Source organism: Myotis myotis, unplaced genomic scaffold (assembly GCF_014108235.1).
Source record: "Myotis myotis isolate mMyoMyo1 unplaced genomic scaffold, mMyoMyo1.p scaffold_m19_p_2, whole genome shotgun sequence".
Taxonomy (NCBI): domain Eukaryota; kingdom Metazoa; phylum Chordata; class Mammalia; order Chiroptera; family Vespertilionidae; genus Myotis; species Myotis myotis.
In genome coordinates, this window is record NW_023416324.1 from 75,202,143 (window position 1) to 75,225,527 (window position 23,385).

General features: G+C 41.9%; 1 long non-coding RNA gene across 1 annotated transcript; it reads left to right on the forward strand.

Moving 5' to 3' along the window:
* Positions 1-1,033: 1,033 nt before the first annotated feature.
* LOC118677619 lies at positions 1,034-12,928 on the forward strand. Its single transcript, XR_004974437.1, has 4 exons — positions 1,034-4,079; positions 4,191-4,208; positions 11,415-11,511; positions 12,885-12,928. It is a non-coding gene; the product is annotated as an uncharacterized LOC118677619 (long non-coding RNA).
* The last annotated feature ends 10,457 nt before the right edge of the window (positions 12,929-23,385 follow it).

Sequence of the window (23,385 nt, forward strand, 5' to 3'; positions counted from 1 at the left end):
GAACAAACAAAATTGAAACAGACTCATAGACATAGAAAACAGACTGATGGTTGCTAGAGAGGAGAGGGTTTGGGGACTGTGTGAAAACAGTGAAGAGATTAAGAAGTATAAATTGGCAGTTACAAAATAAGCATGCAGATGTAAAGTACCGCATCGGGAATATAGTCAGTAATATTGTAATAACTATGTGTGGTGCCAGGGTGGGCACTAGACTTCCCGGGATGTCACTTTGTAAGTGATCTAAATGTCTAACCTTTATACTGTACATATGAAGCTAATGTAATATTGAATGTAAACTGTAATAAAAAAATTAGTTATTGGTTATTTGTATCATTTGGGACTCATTTCCTCACAGCTGGCTTTGAAAGGCGGATTTATGAGCCTTGGGTTCTCTAAGGAGAGCGGGAGAAGGTGTAGAAGAGCAGCCTATGAGGGGTCCTCTCCAGGGACCATCCCTCAGCCAGGGCCTAAGCTCACTCCTGAAGCCCACCGCCTCCAAGTAGATCAGTCCTTTCTTTAAATGTCACTTAACACTCACAGTACTTCTATCATTCTGCAAACGATGCTCTTTCATCTAGTTCTGACCTCTCTGTTTGCCATCTACAAACTTCTTCTTTGGAGCAGGATTCATGTCAAGAGAACCAAATAAGAAGCAAACAGAAAAATTCATAAAATCCATAAAGCACAAATGGGAAAAAGCATCCTGAATCCACAGAGTGACGGGCCTAGGTCAATGTGGTCATCCTCTGTATGCTAGTCATACAATTCATGCCGTCCAGGCTCAGATCATAAGCTCCTGCCCGTGGATGGCTCTGTGGAGCACTTGGCGCGTTCTGAGTGCCCTGTACGTGTGGAGGATGTGAGCCTGCCTTCAGAGGATGTCTCCTAGGAGGAAGGTGCTATGCAAATTCTGGTATTGTTATTCTTTTAGCACAAATTTATAATTGACTTTCCGTTAAATATTGCAGCAAGTTAAATTAATTCCGTATGATTACAGTCATTAAACAAGTGCCTGGTAATGACTGCCTTCTTATTTTAGCATTCCTCAACTCACTGGGGTAAAACCATCTAAGGCTTTGGCTCCATTGTTAGATTAATTGGGATGCACAACCTACGTTTTGCAACAGAGCATGCACACTGCGTTAGAGCAACCAGACCATGATCGAAGGTTACTTCTGGACTAATTTACCTTTCAGTTTTTTCCTATTGCTCTTGCCATTCCATTAGGGACAATTTACCAGTTCATTACAGCATGCTGGTAGCTTAGGGCAATTCCTACCTGTTAAAAAAAGAAGTGTGCTTTTAAAACAACAACATGGACAGGCATTCATTCTTCCCTGATTCTTCTTCTGACACTGAAACTAACCCAAAACGATAGGGACTGTGATGATTTTAACCTGTTTTCCCATTGGTGTGGCCACCCCCAGAATTACCTGCCATCTTAGCAAGCAGGACAGAAATAGTTAAGTCCTGAGGCTGTGAGTTAAACACTCTGCCTGAGAGAGAAGCCGTGGAAGATGTCCCAGCCAGGAGCGCAGAATCGCTGCCAGGTGTGGATGGAGAGAGGCTGCCCTCCTGAAGCCACGCTTCACAATCCAGGTCATCTGTCTGCTGCCACCTTAGCCACTGGCCTGATTCTGTGGCGTACACTGCAGGGGAACACCCTGCCAGTCAGCTGACTGCCGTGTCAGAGCTGCTGCTGTCTGCAGTATCTCAACTGCCAGAGCTCCGGTCCTGCAGTTTCCTGGTCGCAATGCGACAGAGCCAAGGCAGACAGCGAGGCACAAAGCGCCAGAGTTTTAAAGTGTTCTTTTCCTGCTACCGCTTAGCATTTCTTACATGAGGAGTATTTACCTTTGCGTAGCCAGCAGCAGAGAGGCAGTCTGCATGCACGCGGCGGCTTCTAACTTGGCAGCGTGAATTGTCAGCAGAGCAGGTACTGCTCGGAGCCTTGTAGCCAAGCTGCCTGGCGGAGCGCGGCTGGTTTCCCCACCACCGGTGGGGATGGTTTGGGGGCTCCTTATGCCAGGCCACCAGACCTGCAGGAATAAAGCTAGGACGAAGGAGACGCTGCTTGCCCTCTGCTTGCCACGGTGGGTCTGGCCGGGGCCTGTGCGGGCAACTCCACGGAAGTGATGCTCGCTGTGCGACCCTCCCAGCTCACAGTGAAGGCTGGTCCGGGAGCTGGCGCAGATCCCCAGTCCTCAGTTAGAACACGGTGTCAAGGCGAAGCCAGGCTCACTGACCTAAGTCACTCCCGGTCCTGTCTGGATGCGGGGACAGCTGTCGACTAGCAGTGACCCAACCAGCCATCAAGTGGACAATGCCTGTGATGCAGCCTGGGAGCAGGTGGAGCCTGGGAGAATGCAGTCTAATTTCGGTCATCCGATGGCTTCTTCTGATTTTCCTAACTAATCGTGCTCGCTAAGTATACAGTTGTCTGGATTAGGCTGCCTTCCGTGCAGGCTTCATCTGCTCTGGCTGCGAATCAGGGTGCCAGGCAAGCCTGCTTTAGTCCTGGCTCCTGTCTGCGTGATGCTCGCTATGCACTAGGATGGGTCACACTGACAACAAAGAAGGAAGCAGAAAGCATCACTTTATCTTCTCTTGTGGTGTTAGCGGAACCTAACTCTTCTTCGTAGTGCTGCGTGTGTGTGTGTGTGTGTGTGTGTGTGTGTGTGTGTGTGTGTGTTTTAATTCATCTGATCGAACAGCCTCACAGATATCATCATGGATGTGGTTTTAATGATTTGGGAAAAAAAGACAGCCTGTGGAGACAGCGATTCGAGACTGCAGCACATTTAGGTTATTGCCAATTCGAGCTACTTTGGTTTGTGAAGCTGAGCCCTCAGGGACGAGCTGGGTAACTGAGAAGGAGATGGTAGATAAAGAAATAAAAATGACAAGCGTAATGGAGGCTCTGTGAAGGGACTGTCAGAGCATCGGTTCATGGATGGCAATTTCGCCAGGCTGAGACTGAATAATTCATAGAGTGAAATTACCCTGCTTTCACCTTCCCAGCCAAACCGGCATGATCCGAATCTCTAATAAATTTTCAAGATAAAGTAAAATGCCAATTTGAAACTGAAGAGCTTTTAAAGCCAGATGCTGCATCCCTGCATCTTTCGGTATCTTTCACAATTATCCTGTGAGAACTGCACTTCATCACGAAGCATCATTACCAGGGAGAATGACTGTGATTATAATAGCAACAATAGGATACCATCAAATGATCTCTAATTTACCTAATTTGCTAAGACTGGCTGTGTGATGTTAGCGCCCATTGTCTGTCACCACGCCTAGCCCCCCCTGGATCTTTCTCGCACCCGAACAACAGTGCGGCAGCGTGTGTGATACCTTCCGTCTGAAAGCCCAGCTAAGAACGTTCTCCTAGGTTACTGTGTCTCTTTCGTTTGGTCTGCATTTTTTGCATTCTTGTGTGTTTGATTTTTCCCCAAAGACTGTACCCCAAATGCCTGTTTGGGGAAATGGTGAGCCTGTCGTGGGTTTGGGGTTGATTCGTTTATAACGAGAGCGAATCCTCTTGCTAATTTATACACCCTCTTTATTGTAATGTATACAAGTATGTGTTTACCGGAAGGGAGGGAGATTCTGTTCTGAGAGGGTAGCTTTAAAATGCAGCTAAGGTGCAAGTGGTGTCCTTGTGTCTTTTTTGAAACCCCTGGTGTGATGTGTTACAAACTTCTCTGATGGCAACGTCACATCCAGTAATAGCTCTCCTGCAGCCTTTATTAAAAGCGTGTATGTTTGTTCGACTGAGTGATTAAACGATGCTTTTTGGCTGTTTGTGTCTGATTGCTCTCTAGCAGAAGTCGAACCTAAACAGAACTTCTCTGACAGGCTGCACACTTCATCTCAGGGCAGTTCTGCTGTCCTGAGAAAGAGGCATGGTTCATAGAGCCTCGCTGGGAACAGACTGTAAGCATTTAATGGGCACGGTGACTTCTGGAATTACCTTCAGTAGCATGAAGACAGTCTGTGGGTTCCCACTAGTCAAGTGATTGAAGTTTGAATATCTCAGGTGGGATTTCTGAGAGATGAAGATCCTTGGGGAGAAGGTAGGTCTGAAACATACCTGTCTCATATGGAGAGTTTTTTGCTTGGGACTCTGAGCTCTGATAGGCTCCTTAATCTGTTATCTGGCTTTCTCCCTTCCTGCATCCCCACAGATGCTTTTGTCAGAGGAGGTAAGTTGTACTTCTAATCATTTGTATAGCTGATTGTGCTTCATTGTCTTGTTTCAAGGGGTATAAGCTTTCTGTGCTATATTTTCTGTCCGCTCACTTATATTCGCACTGCCCTCAGGAAAACGAACAACTTTTCCCCCTCCTGTGTTTTCTAAATACAAATGAAAATGTGGCATTTTAAAAAGTGTTTTAACTATAGTATTTGTTCTCTTTATTGAAATACATTCAAGGTCTTAATGTTTTTCAAAGGAAATGGGAAAACAGTTTTACTTAGTAAATAGTTTGTTTAAAAATAGTAGGCAATTCGCTAAATACCAATAATGTTACCATGTTGTTTTCTTTAGATAGCTCACATTTCTAATAACTGAAACTGTTATTCTTATCTTTCCAGAAAGAGGCTTGGCTGTTAGTGACAAAGGGCTTTTCACAAGCCCACTGTCTATGTGCCAAAAATGTTTTCTTTTTTTCTTAGAAAAAACAACATAGCCTGGATATTCTGCAAAGGGTTTTTATAATTCTGGCATTTTAAATCTCTTCAGTAGTTAAAGTTTGAGCAGGGTAATTAATCACTGTGTGAGCAAGCTGTTTTACATGTTTGATAGTTAAGTAATAATGGCATTCTAAAATTATCTAAGAATAATTGGAAATCAGATGTTTGTTACTTTTTGGGGACTCAGAAACTAATTGCATTTACTTGATAACAGCAAATTTAAAGCTGATAGTTCTTATGATTCAAGCATTTATACTTTCCATTTTTGGAAAATAAGGGGTTTGTTTTATTTCTTTAGAATGTAAGTGCCACTACCACTTACCATGTGTTAGTACTTGCTAATATTGAAATTCACTTGTTTTACCATAAAAAAGAAAAAATTTTATCATATAGAGCTGCTAACTTAAACATTTTAAGCTCCAATAGTTCCCTGAAACTAAATATACTTTTCTTTTCAAACTCTAAGTAATTGAATGTAAATGAACATAGTATGTTTAAATAAGTTCATTAGATAACTTTTAATCTATTAACAACTATTTCTACTATTTATGGACATATCTTACTTATAATGCTCTAGATAACCATAGGTGCAAAAATCTACAAAGAGCACTGCAGTTGCAGGTAATTTTGAAAAATAACCAACTGTGAAAGTATACTATTAGGGGTTAATTTGGATGGATCTCAGACAATCATGGCTTCACAGTATTCTGTAGCTCATGATGTTTTGTTTGAGGTTCTTTTGGGAGGGGTGGGGTGGGTATGAAAGAGATAGGTAAAAATTATCTCCTCCTTCCTTATTCCAAACGCCCAATCACTGCAAAGCACCAATGCAGCTATGAGGAGTGATTTAGAATTAAAATGCCCATAACCACACTCATTGGATCCACAAGAACGCCTCTCGCTTTAAGATAGAATGTGTACACTTGATCATTTAATAATTGCAGTTTTTTCTGGACATTAGTGTATTTTAGATATCATCTCATTATTAAGGTCCAGCTTAGAGAAAAGAACTTCTTGAGAGAGTCTCTCTCTCTCTCTCTCTCTCTCTCTCTCTCTCTCTATATATATATATATATATATATATACATATACATATACACTTAATATTTGTTAACTAGTTAACAAATCCTGTGGTGAATAGATGTATTTCACATAGTCAACTGGAATATTCATAGTTGATATGGGATTTTTCTAATTAGCATATGTTACAAGACCAATGGCATATAGTATATTTCCCCTAAGTTTCAAGTATGGAGTAACGAAACATGCCTTTATGAAGTATCAATATTTGTGCTATACTAGACTGTCAAAGAGAAAAAGGAAGGTGAGACAAAAGAAATGGGTAAAAATAAAAGAAAGCAATCTCACTATTCAGTGAGCTTTTTTTAAATGGCATGATCAAAACGGTTGAAAATCTTGTGTCTGTATACTGTCTTTTTAAAGAGCTTCCTTTCTCCCGTAAGAAAATCTTTCAATAGTTTCTTATGAAAATTTACAAACATGCAGAAAAAATGAAAAGTTGTGAATACCCATATAAAAATAACTGAGACCCTAGAAGTAACATTTTACTCTCCTTGTTTGATCATATATACCATATCCAACTATCTACCCCTCTGTTCCTCCACTTAAAAAAATATTTTATTGCTTTTAAATTGATTTCAGAGAGAGGAAGGGAGAGGGAGAGAGAGAGAGACATCAATGATGAGAGAGATCATTGATTGGCTGCCTCCTGCTCACACACCCCCAATGGGGATCGAGCCAGTACCCGGGCACGTGTCCTGACCAGAAATTGAACCATGACCTCCTCGTCCATAGGTCGATGCCACCCCAGCCAGGCTCTGTTCCTCCATTAATACATTGTAATATTTTGATGCATTTCACATTAGTACACTTTAGTTCAAGATATTAGTATACTTTAGTACAAGTCATTCTACAACATTACCTCTAAGGCTATGCCTGCTAAAGTATTTAAATTCAATATTTGTTTATTTACAGTGCTTCCCTTTAAGTAAAATTTAATATATGATAAAAACAGAATTTTGAAAAACAGTAGGCATTCACTATTTCTTTAACATGAGTTGCTGAATGCAAACTCCCACAATCCTAAGTTCTAATTTGGAAGGTACAATTTCTGTGTTTATGGTGGAGGGATATGGACCCTTCCCAGCCTCAATCCCCATCACTCAGGTAAGCCTTCAGACGGAGCAGGGGACCACTGGTAACTCAGCACCAGTACTGGGACGGAAGAGGTGTCTGGGCATACATCATTAATTCCGAGGTCTCTTCCCATTCTTAGAACCAGTTTTACTTTCTTTCTCCTGCGGGCCCATGAAAAGTAACACATTTGCTTTTTCACAATCACCAACTATTTTTCTACTTGGGTTCTTCTCTTCCTCTTCCCTTTCCTCCCCTACTTTGCCCAATCAGCCTTCTCTTTTCTACTTCCATCAGACTCCTAATTTTTTTCTCAGAACAAGAGAACAAATCTCTTCATTTTTCAAATCATTCTACAAGATTCAATTTCAGGGAAATGGTTATGGAAAGCAAAGATGGGGACTTAAAGAATCATAAGAACTCTTCAAGACCTAAGTTTTTCTTGGTCTTAACAAAAAACGAGTTAAGAATTGCCCTCTCACAACCTCTTCTTGAATCCATCTCTTGGATCCAGTCTTGTGGATGTGATTTATCCATTACTTTCTTAACTGAACCCTAGACCAAGCTCCTCTAAGATTTTTATTGGGATAGTCTTAGGAATGAGGACATTCTCCATGCTTCCAAAATCTGCTAAGTTTGGTAGACTATAGCATCCAGCCATCAGCTCTGGTCCATTGCACTTTCACCCAGTAGCAGCACAAGGCCTGCCTTTTAAGTTATACCCCTGACCCTGGCCCTGGCCCTCACCCTGGTTAAGGAAATTCTCAAAGCTTTCTTTCCTCAGGCTTTGGTCCAAGTGTATATGGCAATTGCTTTCTAGGTGGCATCTCCCTCAGGCCATCTCTCTTCATTCAGTTCAGCATGCCTAAAGCTTTCATCAGATACTAGGTAAATATATCATTACGTAGTTATGGCTGAGTCTATCTTTGGCTGGAATTCTGCCAACTTGCCTATTTTTATAAAGCACTAATTGGTTATAACAGACTGGTTAAGATTTAGGTTCTGTAGAAAGACTAACCATTCAACCAATGCATTATTCCAGGCCAAGTTACTGAACCATTTGAAGCTTCACTTCTTCAAGACTTTCTGTATTACATTACATTTGTATATGTTATATAATAGGTAAGTTGTATATACATAAAATGTATGTTATATAACATATATAATTATATTACATTTTATTCAGTATATATAATGTATTTGGCACAGTGCCTGAACCTACTTGGTACTCATTGTATGTTAGTGTCATTACTATCATCATCATCATCAGCAGCAGCAGCAGCATATGTATTAACAGAAGGTGCCATTATCATAGAATTCAACTGGCACTCAGTTGGAATCATCTAACAGATTCTAGCAGACTGACCTCTCTTCCTATGTCCAAATTTGCTTATCTTGATGGACGTCCCATTAAAGTCCTCCCCCCCCCACACACACTTTTTCAAAATACCTTTTTATTGATTTCAGAGAGGGAGAGGGAGAAAGAGAGATAGAAACATCAATGATGAGAGAGAATCATTGATTGACTGCTTCTTGCATGCCCCCTACAGGGAATTGAGCCTGCAACCCAGGCATGTGCTCTGACTGGGAATTGAACCGTGACTTTTTGGTTCATGGGTCAACACTCAACCACTGAGCCACACCGGCCCGACATGTTCCCCATTTTTAAGGTCTAAAAAGCCCTCAGCTTTTAGCTCCTGGTGGAGCAGAAATGACCACTAGAACTCAGTGAATGATTAAGCTCTTCTATGTGAGTGCTCCAGGGTTTCCTTCAGTGTCCCCATGACACTACCCTCCTTCTTTCAGAATTCTATTACTATAAAATCAATAGTGGAATATGTACAAGTGTAAGTTTAATTTAATTTTAACAAAAGGGGAGAAAAGAGGGATTTTCCCTTTAGGAGGGCTAAAGACCAGCTTCACTGAAGATTAATTCCTACCACATCATCTCCTAACCCTTTCTATCCCACAAAGCATAGCAGGTGACTGAGGATCTACCAGAGAAATACAGTTTTCAGCAAGAGAGGCTCTGCGCTGGTCCCCTTCCCCCTTCTTGAGAGCTGCATTTCAGAGGACCCTGCTTTGCCCCTTCATTGTCATTCCCTGTCCCAGCCCTCCCAATGGCACAAGAAGTCAATGGGTAGAGGAGACATGTTCACCCAGAGCCTGTGCCTCACCTTGTTCCTAGAACATCCCGACTCTGGTGTCCTCTATGCCCGCACACACATCCCTGCACCTCCAACCCGCATGGCTGAGGGTGAATAGTGCTGCCAGTTGCATGCACTCCTAGACCTCAGAGGTGAACAGAGGAGGCTGCTGGGGAGAAGCCTCAGGTGGGCTGGAGTATCCACGTGTGTGGGAGAAGCTGTGTCTAATGCAAGAAAGAGCTGGGAGTGGGCAGAGGAGAGAGTCAGGCCAGAGGCAACTGTCCACACTGCGCCACATTCAGGCACAGAACTCCAGAGCAGGGGAGAACCCTAAGTTCAATCCTGGTCTTAGGAAGGTGTATTTGACAAGGAAAGAGAGTAGAATTTATTTTAGTTAACACCATGTTGGCTTGATTTGTACCTTTTAAATATTTAGAAATATGGTATTGGAGGCCTCCACATGTACTTTGCCCAGGCCCTGCAATGGCTGGGTAAGGCCTGCAACTGAGCTAGAGTTTGTGAAGGTCTCAGTTCTCCAAAAACCTGATTGGTTGGTCATTGTTATATATTAGTGGCCAAGTAAATCTTTTCCATTAGTACAAAGGGAAGAAGGGTGTTTAGTCACTAAAATCTAGGAAGCCCATTCTCTAGTTGACATCTTTAATTTAAAATTTTTCTTAAAATTAGTAAATTCTAGAAATTTGAAGTTTATATTTTCATATAGAACATTCTATATGTAAAAATGTAAAATTAGTTCTCTTTTCCGCCCCCCCCTCCCCCCTGCTGACCCCTGAACTCCCTCTTCTCTTTCTTTTTCTCTTTCCTTCTGGCATATCAAAGAGGTAAATTGTTTTTGTTTTGTTTTGTTTTGTTTTTTTGTACGTAAACTAGCCAGAAAACCAGCAGCTAGCTGGATTAGGTAGGCTATAGTTAGGATGGCCACAATGAAGGCTATGGACCCATTTTATTGAGCTGCCTGAAGATACAATCTCTCTTTCACTGCACTAAATTTAGTATTTAGTACTGAAGAGGTGATTGGAAAACAGAGAAGTTAAAAAATTGATATCCAAGGAAAGGAGAGTCATTATTTCATAAAATAAATTCTGGAATAAATATGATAATTTTCTAATTGGGTTATACAAAAGAAAATTCACGGGACAAAAAGAGATTCAGGAAGTATGTTGAGGGAATGTGCCTGGGCTGTGAAGGTGTTTTATACACAAGAAATGATGGGCATATTAATGTCATTTAGTTCAGCACACACACACAAAAAAAACCACAGGGGAGAATATAACAAAGTCTAGCATTTGAATCTTGATTTTGTTGCTCACTGTGTGTGACCTTTGATGCACTTTTAATCCCTCTTTGGGTCTCAGTTTTCTCATACATAAAGTAGGGACAAACCTGCCCTTCTCATAAGGTAGGAATGAAGATTAATCCAGTTAATGTTTACAAAATACTTAGGAGAGTGGCTGGTGTGTAGTAGATGCTGTAGAAGCATTTGCTAAATATCAGAATAAAAATGAAAGAGGAGAAAATTAAAGCTCAGAGAAGTGGTTGAGTTGTGCCCACTCAGTGAATTAATAAAAGATCTTCCATCCAACACAGATATTAAAATATCCTTATTTCAGAAGGTTGCATATTGCCTAAGAGCTGATTTTGGCCAAAATAAAAATATACTTATGTCTTTTATTATATTTCTAAAGAAGAAACAAACAGAACTTAAAAGAAATATTACAGTACAGTTGTCCTGATAAATGTTTAAGTTGTTGTCCTGCCCCTGCTGTATGTTATATGTTGTTTTTCACATTGTTATTCCCTTTGCAAGTTAACTTCTTATTCTCAGACAATAAGTCTGTCAACATAGGTCATTACTGAAGTGAGTTCACTACTACAGAAAAGGGGCCAATCCTCCTTGCCCCCGCCCCCTCACACACCATCATTGCACTGTGCACTGTCATTACAAAAGTATTGCAAATAAATGAAGGAAATTGGGAAATGTACAGAGCATACAAAGAAAAATAAACCTCAATCACAATTCCACTACTCTTGAGACAAGCACTGATTGTCCATGATATAATCGTGTATGGTGTGTGTAAATAAATTCTGAAGAGTGGACTTCAATTGCATATTCTGCTTTGCAGCCTACTTTTTAAAAATAAGTATATCAAGAGTGTCTTTCCAAGTCACTGTAATGGTTTTTAAAAACAGAGCCCTTTAATTGCTGTATATTATTTCAATATATAACCCCATTAGTGGGACATTTAAGCTTTTCCAGATTTTCACTATTATAGGTGTAATTGAATGACGTTAAAATTTGAATGTGGCAGAATACATTGAGAATAAACTGGGCTTGTTTTCTAGGCCATGGGTTCATTATAAAATAACAAGTCTTTCTTTCCTTCTCTCCCCAAGGACCCGCAGGGGACTCTGAGTCCTGGCCATCTGGACTTTCCTTGGTCCCAGGGGCAAGTCAACAGGCCCTTGTTTTCAAAAGTGTGTGCTCAGGGAGGTGAGTCGACTGGGAGTTCTAGGTAGGGAAGGGTTAGAGGCTGTGGACATCTAGAGTCATGAGGGAAAAGGACCAGTCTAGAAGTAGGAGGAAGGGTGGAGTATTCCCACTCTGAGAACGAGGTGGGGATTTCTCAGGAGGGAAGAAATCCTCGGGAGGTGGGGGTGGCAGGAAGCTGGTGGCGGCATCCTGGAGGTGGCAGAACTTGGAATAGGGGGGTGGGATGTCTTGGAACTACTCTATATTCCTGTGACCGAGTTTGGTCCGGAGGGCTTGCTATCGCCAACAGAGGTGCTAGGCTTTCCAATATGTATCAAGTATAGAGAGCAAAACTCCTAGGAACTACCTTTCCTAAATCTTGTACTATTTAAACCCAAGGATTCCCCAAAATTCCAAGGGATGAAAGAGGAAAACCAGGACTCAGAAAAATGATTGAGCTTCCCACCAACCCTAGCTGGTGGTAATAAGCCAGACTTAATTTGTTTGGAAAAATTCCATGGTGCCCATGTATCAGGTGGACTTCACTATTTGTGTATGTGTAACCTAGTATGCTTGAGCATCTGCTTAGGATAAATTCTTACAAATGAAATCACTAGGAAAGGAGTCCAAGTAGCTTAAGGCTTTTGTACATAGTGTGCCTTATTTATAAGTTTCTGTATTTTTCAAGTCGACTGATTCTTCTAGGTATCCCTCAGAAAAGATTGTTAGGGAAAAGGAAGAAAAGTAAAATTAGCCAAGCTAATTGATCATTAAGTATAATCCATCATTAAATCTAAATTTCCATTTATGATCTACCCCATCCCAGAAGACTTCAATTACTGGATTACTTTATTGATAAACTCAAGAGACAGTTAATCATTATGTAAGCAAATAACATAAATTTCCACATGATATATTGACATATACTTTATCATTTATGCAAATTGGCAAGAAATTGCTTAAAAGACTGGAAACAGGCACTAGAATAAATAGAAGTAAACCGAACCCAGCCCCTTAAAACCTGCTGAAAATATCTTAAGTGGCTGGCTATTCAGTCATCTTAGGGCAAAACCTAACTCGTTGGCAAACTCCCCAGTTGTATAACCTTGGGCAAATTACTTAACTTCTCTGAGCTTTGATTTCCTCTTCCATAGCAAGGGGTAATAATAGAACTGACTTCATGGGTCGTTGGCAGAATTAAAAGAGTTAATAAATGTGATATACTAGAAAAGTACCTGGCACCTCATGAGCACTGTAGCTATCACTATGAGCACCCAAGGCGTGCCTCCCTCCTGACCCTCCAGGGTCAGCGCCCGCGCTCCTGTCACCCTAAGCCCCAGCTATACTGAGATACTTGCAACACCCTAACCTTTTCTCGCTCTCATTTTTTTCAGGTTTTGTACCCTGGAAAGACCTTTACCCCCCCCCCCCCTTTCCTAGTGAATTCTATCATCCTTCCAGATTTAGCTCCTCTGTTATCTGTCTCCTTGCAAAACCCTCAGTCTGAGCTGGGCACGTTTCTGATGAGATTTAGCAGAGTATATTTTAATTGTCCATTTACATGCTGAACTCAGGGAACAGGCCAGATTTACTGTTGTAGCTCCAGACCTCAGCCCCGTGTGCCCATCACAAATATTCAATAATCATTTGCTGAATGACTGCATTTGTCATAGGAACATTGGGGTGGGAACAGGACTGTTTATATTTGTGTGTTTTCAAGCATTTCCACAAACATCTCATTTGATTTGTATGGAACAAACAAACAAGGCTAATTCTCACTTTTACGGAGGTGGAAACTGAGGCTAAGGGAAGTAAAAGCCTTGCCTAAGACATGATAGAAAGCCAGAACAGAAGCCCAGTTCCTCTCACCCGCTCCTGGCACCACTTTTTTCTTGTTTTCTTTTTTTGCATTACAGGGCTCTGTCTTTCTAGAGCAGTCTCTCGAAGACTCTGGGTGCCTTTGGCTAAGGGCTGATCTCTCCAAGTAGGAGTTATAAGAAAGTTAGAAACGACAGCATAAAACCTGGAGATAAATGAGCTGGTTGGAAATGTGGAGTAGGCTGAGGAGGGGAAGGAATAAAGGCCCGGTTTTGGACAGGTGCCTTGGGCAGATGAGCAAATGGCCTGGGGAGGCACCCTGCCTTCCGGCTGGAGCGGCGGATCAGAGGGTTCTTATGCCATTTACTAGGGCTTTAGGGCAACACCACTCATTCTGGCCTCTTTCCTACCTGTCTACCTCCCTGGGCCTCAGAGCATTTCAAAACCTGCCCCTGTAATTCTGGTCCATGGCACAAGGAGGTGATTCAGGGCTCACCAAGCACGCGGAAACTGGCTGCCCTCCACTTTCCTCCGACCCACTATACACTTTCCATTCAGAAAATGTGCTCGATGTCTCACCTGATATTTTTCTCTGCTAAGTCGTCATACTTGGGTTTTAGAAGACTGGGGAGGCAAGAAGGATCCACTCTTAACCATGTGTTTATGCTCAAGGTGAATGAACACTCTTCAGAATCTCATGCCTCAGATACCAGTAAGAAAGGGGCTGTGACAGCGCTTAATTTCATTGCACCTCCCTGGAATCTTTAATTAAATGAGTTTTGGAGAGTTGAGCTGAAGTGCTCTTTCGTGCTGCCTTTAATTTTCCGTCCCTTCTGCTTTGTGAGCTAGATAAAAGTCATCCTTGATACATTACTGTCCAATTTCAAACGGCTCTCAGATCATGTCTCATTTGTTTCTCACACCCGTATGCTTGGAGCACTCGGGATTTAAGCAACTTAAAGTCAGGCAGCCGGGGAGCCAGCAGATCGGAAACTCAGCTCCTGGCTGCAGACTCGGGTTCTTTCCTCACTCCTCTAGGGATATTCCTCCCAGGACCTACCTCACGCCCAGGCCCAGGCCAGCCTGGGGGACAATTAGTGGAAGCATGGGTTAGCATTTCTACAACATAAAGGCTTCTGAAGTCAAATTTTGAAGATAAATGGTTTAGGGAGGAAAGACTGAGTGAACTTTTATACTAAGTTAACAAAGGCAGAGTCCCCATTTGAATTCTCATCCCATCAGCATGAACTGTTTTGGCAGAGTAATTGTAAATGATCACGCATTGTAGTCTCAGAAAAGATTTCATGCCCTAGCCGGTTTGGCTCAGTGGCTAGAGCGCTGGCCCACAGTCTGAAGAATCCCTGGTTCCATTTTGGTCACGGGCATGTCCCTGGGTTGCAGGCTCCATCCCCATGTAGGAGGCAACCAATCAATGTGATGTGTCTCTCTCACATTGATGTTTCTCTCTCTCTGTTTTCCCCTCCCTTCCACTCTCTCTAAAAACAAAATTAATGGAAAAATATCCTGGGGTGAGGACTAAAACAACAACAACAAGATTCCATGCATTTACAATGACGGGCCGTTACAATAAGGCCAGCTGATATCAGGAAGGCAGGGAGATACCGGGTAAAAAGTGTGGACTATGGAATGAAAAAGACCTGGCTCTCAACCCAGCTTTGCCATGGGCGGTCTGTGTGACCTTGAGAAGTTGTTTATTTCTCTGGGCCTAAGTTTCTTAATTTTTGCAATGCAGATAATAACAACTACTTTGTAATGTTGAAGGGTTCACAATACCATATATCTCTAACACTTAGAATACCAGCTCGTAAGCAGGTGCTCAGTAGAAATCTGTTGAATGGATGAAATGAGTTTGAGATAACTTATGGCTTATCTCGCATAGAGCCTGGTGCATGGTGACCAGAGCTTTCAGCTATCAAAATTCTACAGAAGCACTAAGAAGCAGATATGTTTCCCTAAACTAATCTAGTAATGGAATAAAAATCAATGTGTGTGAAAGAAAGAGATTATTTGTTTGGTTATTGTGAAACCAGTTCTCACTGTGGTCATTTCGAAGACCAGAGGGGAAGAAAGTATCTTTTAGATCATCTTTAAACATGGTTAAGAAAAGGGAATTTACCTCAATCTTCCTCATGCTTTCTGGCTGACAGGTTTAGGCTAGCCCGGAACCTCTAGTGAGTTTGTGAAGGTCAGGCCATTGGTACATCAAAATTGCATCACATTTGCACATCTTGTGTAAGTTCACAATGGGCCATTGTCTTCTCGGCCCCAGGGCATGAAGGCTTGTCTGGAAAAGGTTAGTTGTTGCCATTAGGGAACCTTGTGCAGCCAAGACTACAGTGCAATGTGAAGCAGAAATAAACCCTGGGCTCTCCAAACGTTTGCCAAGCAATTCACAAATGTGTTTACTTAAGAGGTAAGCATAACACATAATCTTGTATAATATTATGTCTAGGAAAGTTCTGTGACTCTGCTGTAAAATGCCCACATCGTATTCGAGTAATTGCTTCACATTCACCTAATAGGGTCTTAGATCAATTTTCAGCTCTATCCAAATGCATTTTGGTAAACTAAACAAATCTTGATTTCCTGATCTTTTACTTATACCTCATTTATCCAGTTCTGTTTTCCTTTTTAATATCTTGTTATTTTTTATTGATTTCAGAGAGGAAGAGAGAGAGGAGAGATAGAAACAGGAATGATGAGAGAGAATCATTGATCAGCTGCCTCTCGCACGCCTCCTACCGGGGATTGAGCCTGTAAACAGGCATGCGCCCTGACCAGGGATCGAGCCATGACCAGGTTCGATCAACCTGTGGTTCATAGGCTGATGCGCAACCACGGAACCATCCTGGCCTGGCTTTCTTTTTTCTTGGCATACCTGAAACTAGTTTTGATTAAGAGAAACAGCATTAGCCTTAGAACCTCTACAAGCAAAAGGTGCCACTGGCGTTTCTCCAGTGAAGTGGATGGAGGGGGAGAAGGACCAACGAAAAAGGGGTAACCTTCTGTATTGATTTGTATTTCACAGTGTTTCAAGAGCTAGGAAATGTAAAGCTTTGAAATAGTGAATCCAATAATCATAGACCTAACAAAACCACCCGATCCAGGCTTCAGGCAACTGAGTGTCTAAATCTTCTAAGATACGTAATATTGAGTATTTCTCAACTTGAAGATCTTCAGGGAGAGAGGCATCACTGTCTGCCTCAGTAACCGACTGGAGGGTTAAAAAAATTTTTCTATCTCCAACTGAAACTTCTTTTATCTTCAAAATGGTAAATGGAAACTAATCAATCAATCTTCTCGTGGCAGACAAATAGATTGTTTGGCCCCGACCCCCATTCCTAATCACCTTTTCCCTTCTTGTCCCCACCATAGGAGCTGGGAAAGTTGACTCACTTTTCCAGCTTTCCTTGCAGAAAGAAGTGATGATGTGAAAATTCTAGCTGATGTGCCGTGGTTGGATATCTGCTGAGGGTGGCGATGGAGCAGGTTTCTGGATAAGCTTTTGTTTTTCTGAAAAAGATTGATAAATGTGTCTTGAGACACCACTTTTCCTTTCTTCCTGTCCTAAATGCAGACGTGATGCCTAGAGCTATAATAGCCACCTCGGAGCCATGAAGGAAAAGGCCAAGAGAATCACAGACATTGGTCCCACATTTGTGAGCTATTGAACCACTGCCAGCAACCACTAACCTCCAAACTCCTAATAAGAAAAATCCACTCCTATCCCTTTAAGTCACTGCCGTTGGGTTTTCTATTCTATTTACAATTGATCTCAGTGCTATCTGAAATGCATCATCTAAAAGACTTCGTGGCCGGAGAGTCATAAATCCATTCAATTTCTCCAGGCAGGCTCTGTTCTCTGACTGCACTTTCCTAAATTCCTCCCTTCCCCAATCAAATCCGGCTCATGGAGGCATTGGCTTCTTTGTTGCTTTTCTCTATTTATTCTGGAGTTAGCTCTCTCTCTGCCACCCCATCCCTAGATCTGCTTCATCTTTAAGGGCGCACACTTGTCTGTAGTCTCTCTTGTAGACCCAGCTCTACACGGTTCCCCAGTAAGACACATGTGTGTTTCTGTGCAGCCTAGATTTTCCTGTGCGGTCTCATTGTAGTTTCCTTTCCCATCACTCTGTAAAGACATTTACACTTGTTACGTCACATGTCCTGTTTTGGGGGACAGTAATAAAATTAATTCAGTGTCTCTTAGTTCTATATTAGTTTATAGAATAATGCCAGTGCCCCTTCCTGCTTTAGCTTCTCACAAAACAAATTTTCCAGCTATAATGCAGTTCACTGGCTTCTCCAGGTCCCTCTGCTAGAAATGCAAAGCAGTGGCAGAAGAAATGCATTGAATGGAATGAAGAAATTACATAAATAGCCATGGGTTACTTAAAAATGGTACATAGCATTAGTTCTTCCATCATTTCAGGTAACCATGGACTGTCTATAAATAAAAAGGAGTTTCTATAAAGCAGTTTTGATTCTAGAAGTTTCTTTATAATCACAGCTCCAATGCAAAAGTCTTTTTAAAAAAATCTTTTATTGATTTCAGAGAGGAAGGGAGAGAGAGAGAGAGGGAAACATCAATGATGAGAGAGAATAATTGATCGGCTGCCTCCTGCACACCACACACTGGGAATCAGGTGCCCCGACAGGAATTGAACAGTGACCTTCTGGTTCATAGGTTGAAGCTCAACCACTGAACCACACCAGGTGGGCCAAAAGTTTTTTGTTTTATTTAATAAGACTGAATTTCTCTTTAGTCAAAGTAAGAAAACTTACCCCTAGAAATTGAATAATCATTAAATAAAATAAGATGGTTGAATTAGATTACCTTTAAGGCTCCTTCCAGCTTCAAATATGTGATTAGAAAACACTTTTCAGACTTTCATTTGATAAAGCTCATCTCTCCAAATGATCAAGTGATAATTTAGGGAACTAAAGAAATCTATTTCCTTCTCTTCCTGAACAATTGGTCCCAAAGCCATTAGGTGAAGAAGACAAAAGTAGAATTTCACAGTATGTGTGTGTGTGTGTGTGTGGGGGGGGGGTGAGGGGGGAGTGAGACATGATGATGACAGCCCAAGTAAGCTGAGGAGTTGTCCCCATGGAAGGGTGGCTCACTGTGGAGGGTTGGAACCTAAATGAGGGAGAATGGTCAGATAACTAAGTATATTAAGAGTAATGGAAACCACGTGTATTAGCTTGGGCTGCCATAATGAAATACCATAGACGAAGTAGCTGAAACAACCTAATATTCTATTTTCATGGTTCTGGAGGCTGAGATTGGCATGTCAGCATGCTCCAGCTGGGTAGGGAAGTGGGGGAGGGGCTCTTCCTGGCTTCTGTGCCTTCACCTGGTGGGGAGTCTGGGCACTAAATCCGTCAGGAGGGTACCACCTCCCTGACCTCACCCCAACCTATTCAGCTCCCAAAGGCCTGTCAGCAAATGCCATTGCGTAGGGGTTAGGGCTTCAACATATGGATTTTGGGAGAAACAATTCAGTTTACAGTATACATGTTTTTTCATTATCACAAAAGGGAGGTATGAATTAGAAATACATAACGGGAGAAAAGTAGAATAAACCTATGGGGTTGGATTGGAAGTGGAGAAATTAGTATGAACTCATGATTTCCAACCTATAGATAGATATAGAATAAATATAAACAAAGTGTGTGTAAACATGTGTGTTTGCATCTACACTGAGTGGCCAGATAATTATGACTTCGTTGGGCCACCTTTTGCCTTCAATACTGCGGCGATTCTTCTTGGCATTGACTCCAGGAGATGTTGAAAGGTGATGCGAGGAATCTGACACCATGCCTGATGAATAGCACTGTCCAGTTCTGTGAGATATGATGGTTGTGGAACCAGGTGCCTGATGGTTCTTTTAACTTCGTCCCACAAATGCTCAATTGGATTGAGATCTGGTGATTGTGGGGGCCACCTAAGCAAGGTAAAGTCTCCCTCATGTTCTTGAAAGCACTTCTGCACAATACGAGCACCATGGCATGGCGCATTGTCTTGTTGGAAGAAGCCATCTCCATTGGGATACGCCATCAACATGATAGGATGAACTTGATCAGCAATGATACTTAGGTATGTTGTGCTATTCAGACGTTGTTCCACACAAATTAAAGGGCCCAAATCATGCCAGGAAAACATGCCCCAAACCATAACACTGCCCCCACCAGCTTGAAGGGTTGTACTCATGCATGTGGGGTGCATGCTTTCATGCTGTTTCCGTCAAATTCTCACTCTGCATCTGCATGATGCAACTGGAAACGTGATTCATTGGACCACATGACTTTTTTTCCAATGCTCGACTGTCCAATCCTTGTGTTCCTGTGCGAATGGGAGATGTTTTATCTTGGTAACTGCAGACAGAAAAGGTGTTCGAATAGGCCTTCGGATGTTTTGCTGATACTCGTTCCATGGCTCTGAGCACCAACAATCATCCCACATTCAAAAGCTGTTAAATTGGGTTGTTTACCCATATCTTTAGAAAAAGAATCACTTATACTGTCGGGGTAAACAACCTGCTTCCCTATTTATAATGGTCTGGCCCTCTAGCAACTTCAGCGCGAAATTATAGCTAATTTGCCTACAAACGTCAGGTGGCCATAATAATCTGGCCACTTGGTGTATATTCACTAGCTCTGTCCACTAAGAGTGCTTAGGAGCAGTCCTGTTGGCAGAAATGAACACATTTAGGGGCCAGATATTGGCTTCTCCACTAAATGGAACCAGGGCTCCTCAGAGCAATAGCTAATTTCAGGGTTGGGGCAGGCGAAGCACACCATGAGCCTGAAGCACATTTCTGTGCCAGAAACCAAGGAAGTGCTCAAGGAATGATGGATGGAGTCCTATAAAAAAGCACAGACTCACGCTTGAATGAGTTTCTACTGCCAAATGCAGGATAATTTCAGCATGAAGAGAAATAATTTTATAAATAGATTTAACAGAGCAAATAAAATAGGAACTTATGAATCCGTACATTTTCATAAATAAAGTGAAACTTGGGTGAGAAATGGGATATTTGCACAGTTACAAAACACCACAGAAGATGTATTCCTTAGAAAGCGAAAAGCAGTAACTTGGCAGGGGAGAAGCCCGGCGAACATTACCTGAAGCAGTGGAACAGCACAGCGCCTCTAAGGGGACAAACTGAAATTGTGTACTACCTGTCAGGGCATAAAGAGGATGGAGCACCACTTCTGTGTTATTCTTGCCAAAGATGTAGAACCTGAATCAAATCACGAGAGAGGAGCAATAAATCCAAACTGAGGGATGTTCTACAGAGTAACTATCCTGTACCCTTCAAAGTATGTCAGGCTCATGAAAACCAAAGAAAGATTGAAGAGCTGTTTCCAACAGAAGAAAGAGAAGATGGGCGCTAATGCAATGTGTGATTGCAGACTGGATCCTTTCGCTATAAAGGTGAGACAGTGATGAGAAAATAGGAGAATCCCGAATAGGCTCTGAGGATTAGAGGGCAGCAGTGTGTCAATGTTAATCTTCTGACTTTGATGGTGATGCTGGGGTCACGTAGGAGACTACCCATGATCGTAGAAGAGAATCTACACTGAAGATTTCAAGGTGATGGGGCAGCACTCACCCTCCAATGGTTCAGAAAAGGTCTTTGTATTGTAGCTCTAATTTTTCTGTAAATTTGTGATTATTTTGAAATTCAAACATTTTGAAAATTAAGCATTTTTCATAATGAGTCTCAAACAAAACCCAATGAAATTTAAAAGCAAAATCAACAAGTTTCCATTATAAAAAAGCTGCCAGCCCAAAGCCATAGAATGTACAACACCAACAATAAACTGAAGTAAACTATAGACCGTGGGTGATTATGATGTGCCAGTGTAGGTTCATCTGCTGTAACAAATGTGCCACCCTGGTGGGGAATGTTGATCATGTGGGAGGCTACGCTTGTGTGGGGGCAGGAAGCATATGGAAACATTTCTGTACTTTGCTCTCAATTTTACTGTGAACCTAAACGTGCTTTAAAAAATAGCCTTTAATAAAGAAAAAAAGGACAGCAACCTTTTTGTTGTAGAGTTTTCACAAATATAAACTGAGCCTTATTATATGATACAAGTATACACTTAGCCTACTTGACAAGCACTTACTAGACACCTATGTAATGCAAGACCAAGTGCCGTAAGGATTTTTAAAACCTAGTCTGATGTGGACGCTACCTGCAAGGAACTCACTGGTGGTTATTTATATATGCGTGCCCCTTTATGAATCTAGTGGACAAAGCATTTATTTAAACCTCTCCTTAAAACTACACACATTAACAACTAACTGCAGAAAAGAAAGGAAACTAAGCTATGAGTTCGGAGTCGCCTTAATAACACAAAAGAAAGCAGTCACATTTAGAGGGAGTTGTAGATTCCTGGAGCCAAACTCTCATGGCATACAAATAATATAAACCACCTCGGTTTATATATACTTGATTAAATCTCTCTGGTGACGTTTATCTTTTACCTTCACTATGAAATGATGATACACGCATTGAAATTAGATTAACCTAATAAAGAACTGCTTATTTTTTAAAGCAATGGATATTTCTAGCAGTCCAGTTGCCGGAGGGTGAGGGTGAGGGCAGGCGGTATTGTTGATGACCTTTAAAGAGGAATATGTGCTTCTTTGAACGGCCTCTTACTACTTTGACATCTTGCTTTGCAGAGCATGTCCACTGCTCATTCAACTGAACTTTTGTTTCCAATTGCAAATGCCAAGTCCAAGTGCTAGCACATCCCCAATCAAAATTCTCCAAAAGCTCCCAATTTAAATTTCTTCCTTCACCAAAGGAATGTATTGGAAATAGTAATAGAATTCTTATTAATATTGATGTGCACAAAGTAGAAAAACCTAAGGTTCAGCTTAAATAGCCTTTTCATCATTTTCCATTTTTAAATTTAGATTTCAGATAAACCTATACAACTTATAGTTGCAAACTCAGATCTTAGGCAACAATCCTTCATGTGATTGGCTAAATCAAGCCACATATCCTATATAATAAAACCCTAATATGCAAATCAACCAAATGGCGGAACTATCGGCAGAACGACTGGTCGCTATAATGCACATTGACCACCAGGGGGCAGACGCTTAATGCAAGAGTTGCCCCCTGGTGGTCAGTGTGCTCCCCGGAGTGCCGCTCAGCCCGAAACAGGCTCACAGCTGGTGAGCACAGTGGCAGTGGCGGGAGCCTCTCCCGCCTCCACGGCAGCACTAAGGAGCAGTGAGCTGAGCAGTAAGGAGCAGTGACCAGGCAGGCAGTAAGTACCAAGGGGTCCCGGACTGTGAGAGGGATCCTGGACTGAGAGAGGGAAGTCTGACTGCCAACATAGGCCCAGGGATCGGGCCTCAGCCGGCAGGTGGACATCCCCTGAGAGGTCCCAGACTGAGAGAGCGCACAGGCTGGGCTGAGGGACACACACCCTCCCCGCCACCCCCCCCCCTCCGCCCAGTGCACAAATTTCATGCACTGGGCCTCAAATATATATATATATATTTTTTTTAGAGAGGAAGGGAGAGGGAGAGAGAGAGAGATAGAAACATCAATGATGAGAGAGAATCATTGATCAGCTGCCTCCTCACAATCCATAGTGGGGAATTGAACCTGGGACCCTTCAGTTCTCAGGTCGATGCACTATCTACTGAGCCAAACTGGCTAGGGCTAAAACAAATATTTTTCTCATTTTGGTAAACCACATTCTTATTTCTGTGTTGTTTTGTAACCTTTGTCAGTAGTCAAGGGTTCTTTAATTTATCTATGTAGCAAACATCTCCAACAGCTTATTGCTTCTAGCATCATACTAGGCACAGAGACACATCAGTTAACAAGACTGTCATGGTCTCTGCCCTCACACAGCTTCACTGTTCTCTGTGTAGCCCAATGGTGGACTGCAAGGCCATATGCAAATTTGGAGAGTTTAACCACAGTCAGGGGTACAAGCAAAACAAATTATGACATTAAATAAATTGTGAAAACTTTATTGGGGATCATGAAGTTAGAGGACTGATAAACACTT